At 44.1% G+C, this 11172-nt stretch overlaps 1 pseudogene; it reads left to right on the forward strand.

Annotated features, from left to right (window-relative positions):
* The first annotated feature begins 10206 nt into the window (after positions 1-10206).
* LOC148023096 (ubiquitin-conjugating enzyme 15 pseudogene) lies at positions 10207-10919 on the forward strand (annotated as a pseudogene).
* The last annotated feature ends 253 nt before the right edge of the window (positions 10920-11172 follow it).

Below are 11172 nucleotides of genomic sequence, written 5' to 3' on the forward strand. Positions count from 1 at the left end.
GAATGCGGGAAATAGCTGGCCTTCCAGCCTCCTTGAAGAGGTTTAATACTAAATGTTAATCTGAGAAGCATCTGTAGATGCTAGTTGTGACCCAATACAGAACTCTAATTCGCATGACATTGCATGGTCAAACGAGCAACTGCATCAAATGATCGTTGGTCATCCGTGCTGCTTGCATGAAAGAATATATAATGGGAGGTCCAACAAACTGGAATCCTCTTCTTACTAAGTCTTCGCTAATGCTCTCTGATTTTTTATGTCTTCACGCGCACCTACTTTGGATAGCAATAACTGTTAATCATGGGCTTGTGATTTACAAAGCCCCAGAAGTACTTGTCCAAGGAGCTATGTTCTTGTATTATCTCTAAAATCTGATGGGCATTCTCCACAACATCTTGAATTAACAAATATGCTGATATCTGATCATTTACAATCACAACTGTAGTTCCAGGTGGCGGAAGTTCTGCTTCTTACAGCATCTGTAAGTTTGACAGGCCTGAAAGAGTAATGATTTCTGTTGAGCATTTCTCTACCACAAGTTTGGCCTCCCTACGATAGGTTGATGTCTTCCATCTCCGTAGAAGATGTCGATTACTCTTTATTATATGTTCCTTTCGTGCTCTTCAATGTTCGTTCCTCTCAGCTGCTACAGATCAGAGGCAACCTTATGCACGTCCCAACCACAAGAGGGGCCCCTTATGCTCTGCCAGACAATGATCACACACATGAACAACTGGTGCATCATCATCTAAAGTTAGCGCTATTTTTCCATGAGTGCACTTGTCACAAAATACATCACCACAGCTCCTGCAATGATGCCGTCTCAGGAATGGTCCAAATTCACTTGCGCATGCAAAGCACCTAGTTACTGCTTCATCTGGCACTAAGTGTTGCTTCTCCTCAGCAGCAATCTGCTTGTTCCTCATTGACATCCACTCTACTAAATTTGGTTTCTTCTTTTTTTGATTTTGCTCCAGACCTTTAGTAATCTCCCAAAAGCTTCTCTACATCGTCGTCACTTTCTACAGCAGTTTTTTTTCGTCCACCAAACTTGGCACGTCTCTGCATCAACGTCCACTGATAATTGTGTCATCATCTTCTATGGTGGCTGATTCGATCTTCATCACCATCCTTGTCTGCAAGCTTCTGCTTCTCCTCTGTTGCTTGCCTCCATCACTCTGAACAGAACAGCATCTGCTGACATGATGATCCCCCTTTCCCAGGTGAGTACACGGTATGAGTAATACCACTTGCCTTGAGCTTTAGCTTGCCCGGAATAGTGAATCACTGCCAGCTTTTTCGAAAGATTTTCTTCCCGCTTTTTTACATACAAACCCAATGTTGCTATGTTCATCACGACTATTTTTTACTAAAGAGCTCCTCCCATTTTCAGTCTCCATTCTTTCATATGCCTTTCTACTAGAGACTCGTTTTTTATCTGTAAAAGGTCCATGATTGTTGGGTTAACACACTGCTCCTCGCTTTCATTATCCCTTGTGTCTTTGAAGAATGGCATCTGGCGCCCCTTGTTCCACTAGATCTTATTAAGAGATGCATATTTTCCTCTAGCCTTGATAGAGTAATCTTATTTATGGACATGACCAGCCTATTTAGAACCATCTATGTGGCTATTAGAATGTACAATGTGTTTTTGGAAACGAGTTGTTTCAGGTTTGGTCTCAGCACTGGATTGCTCTTCAATGGTTGAACTCCTCTTTAGCATGTTAACATTGGAATGCTTAGAATCTCCTACATGTGAATTCTTAGAACCTCCTGCATGTGATGATGCATCTTGCCATTTCTCCTTTCGTTTGAACATCTTCCAGTCCTTACTGCCTTCCCACAAATATATTCACTTCCAAACCCTTCTCCACTATGCTGGCACGCAGAACAAAAATGCAAACACAACAACTAAGTATGTACAAAGTAACAAATGTCACACACACAACTTTTTGGTGGATTCCACACCTTGGATGCGCAACAGTATGACATCCACCCCCTCTTATTCTGCGCATCCTCCGGATGGGCCAACTACCCATGATCATTCTCGTCAAGATCCAGGAATAGATCAATCTCTTCATTAACTATTTCCGGTATATCAGCAAGGTTATCTCTCATATTATCGGTCTCTTCTACTGGAGTTTCTTCTCATTGCTCTTCTCTTATGAATTTTTCCAATGCATAATCCGCATCATCTCTTTTCTTGAAAATCTTGATTCTTTTTCCTGCAATAGGCACTCTAAGCACTGTCCCATCCAATTCTGTCAGCTCATATGTTGCATTGTCAAAGACATGTCTGACCATGTATGGCCCAAATCATCTTTTCACCATCTTCCAAAGTGCAGAATGCTGATTTTCAAGGCTGCTATCAAAGACTAATATCCAATCTCCCTCTTCTATTACTCTAGGCCGCAAGCGATGCCTGCTGTTAAACCTGTCCTTATTTCTAAGTCTAGCAACCTTCAACCTATTAATAGCTAGCTAAATATCCTTTGGTCTTCTCTCCAACTGCCGAATCCGATGAGCTAAGAGCTCCTCTCTCGTCAAATCGTCCTGCCAAGGCAAAACTGACCAAGTCAAAGTACAAGTCTCAGTCGGCATAACCGGTTTCTGACCATACATCAACTCTGCGGGCATATATCCTGTGGTAACACTGTGAGTCGTACGATCAGCCCAGAAAGCAAATGGTAGAAGCCTCGGCCATTCTCCAATCCATCCTCTGCATGCTTTGGCTAATGCTTTCACTATCAGCTGATGCCCTCTTTCACTCTTCCCATTTTTCTCTGGATTGTATGCTGTGGTTAGAGCCAACTTGATTCCTAGTTGAGAGAAAAACTCCCTAGCTTCATCTGCATCCAGTTCACCGCGTTCTGCAATGGTCTTACCCACATAGCCATACCTGCAAAAAATTTCTTCCAATAAGAACTTACACACTACACTAGTGGTCTTCGTTCTCAAAGGTCTACCCTCAACATGATTGGTAAGATCCTCTCTAGCCAAAACAATATATCTCATCTACCATAGACCCATAGGCATAGTAACCAAGTCAAGTACCCACTTATAATAAATGCATAGCAGATAGGTCGGATGAAGCTCATCTCGATGATGCACTACGGAATACATCTGGCAGTCTCTACAAGTCTCTACAAAGTGAGAAACATCTCTGTACATGCATTTCCACCAATATTTTTCCTTGATTTTCTCATAAGTAGCCCACACTCCTCTATGACCAGCCCAAGGACTCTCATGAAACTCCCTCATCACCTGTAATTGTGTCTCTTTATCACAGACAACCCGCAAGGGTAATCCACCTCTTTTCTTCGGGTGCTTCCAAAGAAATGCGTCTTTGAGAAAATAACCATAGGCTTTTCTTCTGATCTTCTTGAACTCTTCATCTGTCCATTCATCTCTTTTGCTTAGTGTACTAAGGTACTTGCCAATCTGCAACCAATCTCCAACATAGAGTTCTTCTATGAAAGCCACAATATCATTGACATGGCAAACATGATCAACCATAGCGGCGGTTGAAATTTCTGCATCATCCTCTTCTGCAAGTAGTGTCTCCTCATCATCATATCTGGCTCTAGACAACATATCCGCCACTGGATTATCCTTCCCTGCTATGTGTCTAAATTCTGGATTTAATGACTTGATGTATGCGATCCATCTCAGCATAGCTATATCCAGAGTAGAGCAACTCGTAATCATACCTATCAATGGCAAGCAATCTGTCTCTACCACAACTAGGGCTCCAATAAAGTACTCCTTGTCACATTTGAAAGCCGTAACAATTCCCAATAATTCCCTCTTGATTTGCGGATACCTCTTCTATCTCTCGTTTAGGACTTTCGCCCCAAACCAAATAGCATACCTGTTTCCAGCTGCATCATCTTGACCCACAGCCCAACCTATGCCAATTGGACTAGTGTCAACTGTCAACACAATAGACCTTCCGCAATTATAATCCGCTTTCCTGAGAGTAGGAGCAATCTGCAATAACTTCTTTAATTTCCGCAGGGCTCTAGTGTGACTCTCATCCCAATAAAATTTCTGCCCCTTTCGAAGCAGCTGATATAAACAATCTGCTATGTGTGCAAAATGGGGTATCCAAATCATGTAAAACACACAAGCTCCAATGAATCTCCGTACCTCTGAAGTGGTAGAACAATACTCCATAATCTTTCCTATAGCATCCACCTTCTCAGGTAAAGGTTTCATGCCATAATACCCACACATATGTCCAACAATGACAACCTCATTTATTCCAAAAATAGATTTTTGCCCTAATAGTGTTAAGTTCACTTCTTCTAACTTGGCCAAAATCTTCTCACAAGCTGAAATATGATCAGCCACGAAGTATTTGCATCCCTGCTCATTTAGGCTCTCATTCTTCTCTTCTTTTGCACACCCCTTAATGGGCACATCATCCAAGAAAGGCATGGTAAGCTGAGGTATGTAATCACGAAGGACCTTACGCATGGCATTCATCATATGCGCAACAGAATTAGTGGCACCTTGAGGCAAGGTACACATCCTAACAAGCCCAATAGGAGTTCTCATAGTGGCTATGTCCCTACTTTCCAAAGCTAGCTGAAACTGATCATATTCCGAATACAAATCACCTAAAGAATCGATGGCACGTCTAGCAAATGCTTCTGCAAACTCATCCACAACTGGACCTATATCAACATTCCTGATAGTAACTCTGTTTACTGGCTGCATGTCCTATATAAATCGGAGAGTACCATTCTTCTTTGGAACCATAAACCACCTATTTGAGTATGGTGCAGATGAAGGCTCTAGGATTCCCATCCTGATTTTCTCATTCAACAAGTCAATTAACTTTGGCAGGTGTGTGTAACGTGTCCACTAGAATCATCTAGGTCACGTCTTAGTAGTCCATCGGGAAGAATGTCTAGAAAACTCCGCCCGGCACTCCCTTGAAATGTTACGGGTTTTGCAATCTAGGTCTTCCCGCGTCTACCACGTAGCGGAAGTATCCTGGCCGTTTCCCACTTAGGATCGACCGGAATAGGGTTTCCCTGTTTGGTCATTAGCTAACAGCAACGAGCGTCAGACCCGAGCGAACCACTTTACGTAGGAACACCAGGTCCGAAGCGGATTCACGCTGCACTTGGTTCAAGGAGAATGGGAAACGAGAGGGATGCAAGGCTCAACCTCTCTGCCATAAGGCATAGTCCCATTCCGTTCCCCTAAAACAGCGTAAATCAGGTAGGATGTACCTCTAGGTCATCGTTTCGTTATGATCATCTGGTTGTTTTCAAGGTTTTTGAGAAAAGTTCCCGGCTAACCGGGACCACCCATCCATAGGACGGACCCATGGTCCATCCTCCGCACTTTCCTCGGTTTGTTTTAGTTATGTAATTACTTAACACATTAATTTGACATATAACAAACAGCTTCTTTGATTAGCCCTGTTAAGCACTGGTTCCTTCACGTAATCTTATCACGTGACATAGAAAAACAATATCAAACAACTTCTTTATTATCATATCATCATTTTATCTTTGAAATACAGAGGGTTCCGCCCGTAGGCTTGTTCATAATCCGCCCGAAGGCTATCAGTGATCCGCTAGGGATCACTATTCCAAGCTTCTGCCCGTAGACTAGTATGCGGGCCTCGAGATCCAATCTCGAGTCACGTTAGCCTCTTGTGCAGGACCCGGAAGGCGAGGGATTTACGGCCAGAGCCCCCCCTGGCACCCAAGCGTCCTCCTACTCCAAGTAGAGCTCAACGGAAAGACCTCACGCGGCGGGTTCGGTCCACGTTCCCGGCGCGGTCAACAACCCCCTTGGTTAGGGTCAGGCAGGCAGTCGGGGGTAACTGAGCTGCCACTCCCTTCAGGCCTTCAACCTGAAGCATTTATATATCTTTCATCCTTTAATTCCTTGAACAAACAATGCAAACAGTGCTTTCTAAACTGTTACAAGCACAATCAATTCCAGTGGTCGTTTAGTTGGCAAACTGTTAAGGAGTGACTCCTTCTCTCCGAATGCATCCCGCATTCGATCCGGAATCAATTGCAACTTGGCAAGATTCCTATCGTCCTTGGGTTAGGGTCATACCCAACTTAACCAATACCTTAGGTTTTATTAATAGTAGATCCCGGCGACCATGTCGCTTTAATTTATTGACTAATCATTTGCGCCGAGCAATTACTTAACTTCCCTTAACTTGGCAATTTTTCCCTAATGAGGGCGATGTAACAGGATGACTATCCATCCCTTTTCAAGTTAAACTTGCGCAAGAACCTGCCAACCTCATTCCAAGGAATGGCAAAACTTTCTTACGATCAAACCACAAGGCTATGCGACGTTGCAACTAGTTGCACAAGTGTCGCCTCCATTCCAAGAGATCATTTCACCTATTGAATGGCATTTTCTGGTCACGGAATTATCTTCAGACGAGAAGCAGGGTTTAGGGTGTCTTTTTACCCGTCCCATCCCTAATTTCACTAGATCGACAACGTTTAGTCCTAGGGTTCCAACTCATTTCGAGTTTCATCATTTTGAATGATTGGTCCTTAGGGTAGGAACCCTGGATTATTGTTTGCATGAGTACCCAATTGACTCAACATTTCGGGAATGTGGTTAGGGCCATTGGGCATGAAGGTTTCGACTTAGCGACAATTGGAAAACTTGGCCGAATCCTTAACGTGCTAATACCTAGTTAGGGTTTGGGGTATCTATCGTATTGACTGAACCATGCCCATACGAATCCCTTGCGGCTAGGTGATTTGGGTAATTCACTATGCTTGTCTCGTGACAAGGATGAATCCTTCCCTAGAGGTAATAACTAGATCTAAAGAAGAAAAATAGTTTCGACTATCACCATACATGCAAACATGCGACTCACTCTATCTTTCATTGGTAAAGTAAAAATACATGATAAGCTAGATACCAACTTTCTTAGGACCTACTAGGACTTACTTTAAATAATCATGTCTACTACCTTGTTATCTACACTTTAGAATCTCATGCTTTGTTTAAATCCTGCAAACTTTCCCAAATGCAACACTTGATGAATGAATTTTATGCATGATGAAAATGCAACAGGCAACCCTTTCATAACTACAACGTAGTTAAATGAGATTATTGTAGAGTTAGTGTTGGTATATTCTTTCTTGCAAGCACATGCCACATGCCAATCCATAGATTCATTTTTGATACACCACCATTACTTTTCGGATAACCTCCTACGGGTGTTAACAACTTTTCCCCAAGAACCATTACAATAAAGATTTTTCCTAAATTGCGACATATGCCTATTCTTTCCATGACTAGTCAAAATTACACTTAATAACTTCAGCCATATAATGATAGGCGGTAGGTGTTCTAGGCTCGCTAATTTGAAATGCATGATAAGGCAACATACTACTAAGGTCGTACGATGGATAGACAACTCACGTTCATCATATTGAAAATGTTAATAACTCCATTTCATGCCATGAGATAATTCTAGTAATCGATCAATTAGACAAATTTTCCTCAATTGCCTCTTAATTTGGCTTGGTAAATTTGAACATGCATAGGTGCTTTCATTTCATAACTTTATAGATGCATGATATGCACGGACCCTTTATCTATATTTTATCGAATGTACTATTAACACTACCCATGAATTAATGATAACGTAGTATGAATTTCCCTATGGAGTTAAGCGTATTTAAAACATCTCTTCATGTGGAAATATATTTACGGAACCTGGATTTGTGGATCCGCGGTGATATCCACATGTAAGTCCGGGGAAGAACCTTCCGCGGCCGCGCCTTGCGTCTTCTTGGGAGCCATTGTAGACGTGATTACGGACCCCGCAGATTCCCTCTAGCCTTTACTCTTGCTCTTCGAGACGGTCAGGAGTCGATACCTTCTCCTCTTGTAAGAATAGGAGCTTAATGCACCCGGTTCTTTAATCGGCGGTTTTTAAATCGGGGAAGGGCACATAGGAACAAGGCCTATGGACCTTATCCCTTTAGAATCTTCTCAAGAAGCTTCTAGTAGGCTATTGACTTTCTGGAAACCACGTGGAAGAGAGGGTGACCAATGATGGAAGGAGGGAATGTCGAAGGAAGGAGGAGGTGATTAGGATGATGGTAGGGAAGTATGGCGGCAGCCTTGGCGGCGTTTCTGGTGGCGCAGCAGTCGGTGGTCACGGCAGTCCTTGACGGCGTTTCTGGTGGCGCAGCAGTCGGTGGTCACGGCAGCATTGGCGGCGTTTCTGGTGGCGCAGCAGTCGGTGGTCACGGCAGTCCTTGGCGGCGTTTCTGGTGGCGCATCAGTCGGTGGTCACGGCAGCATTGGCGGCGTTTCTGGTGGCGCAGCAGTCGGTGGTCACGGCAGCCTCCTCCTCCTTCGATTCTCCAACACGCAGCCTTCCCTTCTGCACGACTAGCATCCCCCTCTCAGCACGGCGACGTGTATCCCCCACCCTTTTTCCTCAGCACGTAACGGATGTTTTTATAGGCATGGGGGGGGGGGGGGGAGAAGGCCTCCAACACGTGGCCCCTTGCATGGGTTCCCCCCCTCCCATGCAGGCCACGACTTTCCTATGTCCCATCCCCCCCACACTCCCTTTTCTCCAGTCGTGCATCGGCTGGAGAAAAAGGGAAAAATAAAAAAATTTGCCTTGAATATTCAAATTGCCCCTCCCAAGAGGGTGTTTTTGTGAGACTTGCGGTTTCGAACTTTCGGTTTTGATTTACCAATGCGGAGGACCCCATTTCTCGCGTTGTCGTATTGCTGCGCATTCGAAGTGTTTAAACCACCCAAAAGTTGTGCATGGAATTTGGTACTTTGTACATACTTAGTTGTTGTGATAACATTTATTTTATGCGTATAAGTATAGTGGGGAGGAGTTGGAGACAATGTGCTGTTTACATGGGCGCCAAAGATATGGAACAACAGGCTTCTGTCTTTAATCCAGTGCTGGATATGGATCCGAGGCTAGTTGTTGGTCTCTTTGACCTTCTGAGAGACGTAGATATTAGTATATTTGTTCTCCGTTTTTGCGGGGAGTGTGAACTCGTAAGGTTGACTGACAAGAATGCCTTAGCTGTATTGCTCCGAGTTTTCAGATATTGTAAGAGCCGCAACTGCAATGCGACGAGTGGATCATGCTTCTGCATACAGTGGTGCTGTATGAGTATTTCTGTCCACCTCAGGATCAACCGCCCATGGATGGGGTTCAGCTGAAACTTGGGTAACCATAAAAGGCTTGGCACGTAGGAGACTTGATTCGAGCTGGTGTGAAGATGCTACTAGGGGAAGTTCTAAGGAAAGAGAAAAAGAAAACTAAGAAAAGAGGGAGAGGGATATTTTTTAAAAAGGGAAGAATGGCGGGCTGTGTGGCGAAAGGAGGGGGGAGGCTATGCCGATGACTGGGGGCGAAAGCAGAGTGGGGGACCCTGCTCCTTGTAGTGTGCCGAAAATTACTGTCTACTGGGAAATCGAATGCTTGGTGATCGAGGCGAAGGGCATTGTAGTTTTTTGGGGAATTTCGGACGGGACTGGGGAGGATCAGAGTGCTGGATTGGAGGCGAAAGGGGGGGAAAAAGGATTCGAATGAAGGAGAGGAAACACTGTCATGCTGATATTGGATTGGATTGAAGAGGGGAAGATGAGCATCGAGGAGAACGAGGCGATGGTGATGCTCGCCCAGGGTGCCCTGTGAACTCTGGAGCCTCTGCAGTCCCACTCGACTCGCTGCCCGCTGGGTTTCAAGTCTTCATTATGCGGAGAGAAAATGGAGTTCGAGCTCGCCAAACCGGATCAATGCCGCCGCAAGTGTGTGACTTGTGCATCGGCGTCCTTCCAGCACATAACTAAGCAGATTTGGCAGACATTGCGTTAACAGACATGGGCTGCTCTCAAACAAAGTGAAGCGCGAAGACTTGCACGTAGCCGATTACATCTACTCCTGGCGTGCCTACTACAGCTACGCACTTCACGGCATTTATGTTGTTGGATGGCAAGGTCATTGATTGGATTCGGAAGCCAAGGTCTGGCAATCTCTTGGTCAAAGCAAGGATCAGATTAACAATGAAGAACAAAATTCGAATAGGTGGGGGCTCTCAGTCTGTCGGAGTCTAGGAGAGTAATAAAAGGCTCTGTCTGCGAGAGAAGAACGAGCTTCAGATGGGATTAAAGAGAGCGTTGCCTTCAGCAACATCGACAAGCGAACACAACATGAGCACCCCCTCGTCTCAGAGCCTTGGAAGAGTCGCCATCAATCGCTTGCAAAGGGAAATAACAGACTGGCAGAACAACACTCCCACGGGATTCAGGCTTAACCCGACAGATGACTTGCAGAGATGAACCATAGAATTCTCAGGGGCTGCTGGTACATTCTATGAAGGCGAGCAGTTCCAGTTGCTTATTGAGTTCCTTGAGAAGTATCCATTGGATTCTCCTCAAGTCGTCTTCACAGGCAATCCTCCAATTCACCCCCATATATACAGCAATGGACACATTTGTCTTGATATTCTGTATGATTCTTGGTCCCCTGCAATGACCGTGAATTCTGTTTGCATCAATATCTTGTCTATGTTATCAAGTGCCACAGAAAAGGAAAGGCCTGCAGATAATGATAGGTATGTTAAGAACTGCCGTAAAGGAAAGTCACCCAAGCTTACCTCATGGGAATACCATGATGTCAAGGCCTGATTCAACTGAAGATTCTAAACCAGCAACATTGGAGTTTACAGGTTGCATTGCAGTTTCTGGATGTCATATAAAACTGCGCTCTTTCCACTCAACTCTCCATTCCTTTTATTGTATAAGTTGCTCAACAGCTTTTGGTTCTGTACATCTGTTTATAAGAACTGTGAGGCTTTTTGCTGTAGCTTGTCACATCAGGTCTTGAGCAACTCAAAGCAGACTTGAATCAAAAGAATGTATAATGGGGTATATGTTTGTGAGAGAACGCTTAACTTCTGAACAAAGCTTAATAGATTGACTCTATGTAGGAGTTTGAGGTACAGGCAATTGAAATACATGTTTCAGGTATTTTGATTGTGTATAGGAAGCTTACATGGAGATTGTGGAAAAGATCAATATCTGATATAGCAACTATTGGCTTTCAAAGACACTGAATATTGTATTAGTGCCAAGGATTCTAGGTGTTGGCCATTGAGTAGTCGAGGAGGTGATCGG

This window comes from Lygodium microphyllum, chromosome 16 (assembly GCF_053477565.2).
Source record: "Lygodium microphyllum isolate KBCC chromosome 16, Lygodium_microphyllum_v1.1.10, whole genome shotgun sequence".
Taxonomy (NCBI): Eukaryota; Viridiplantae; Streptophyta; class Polypodiopsida; order Schizaeales; family Lygodiaceae; genus Lygodium; species Lygodium microphyllum.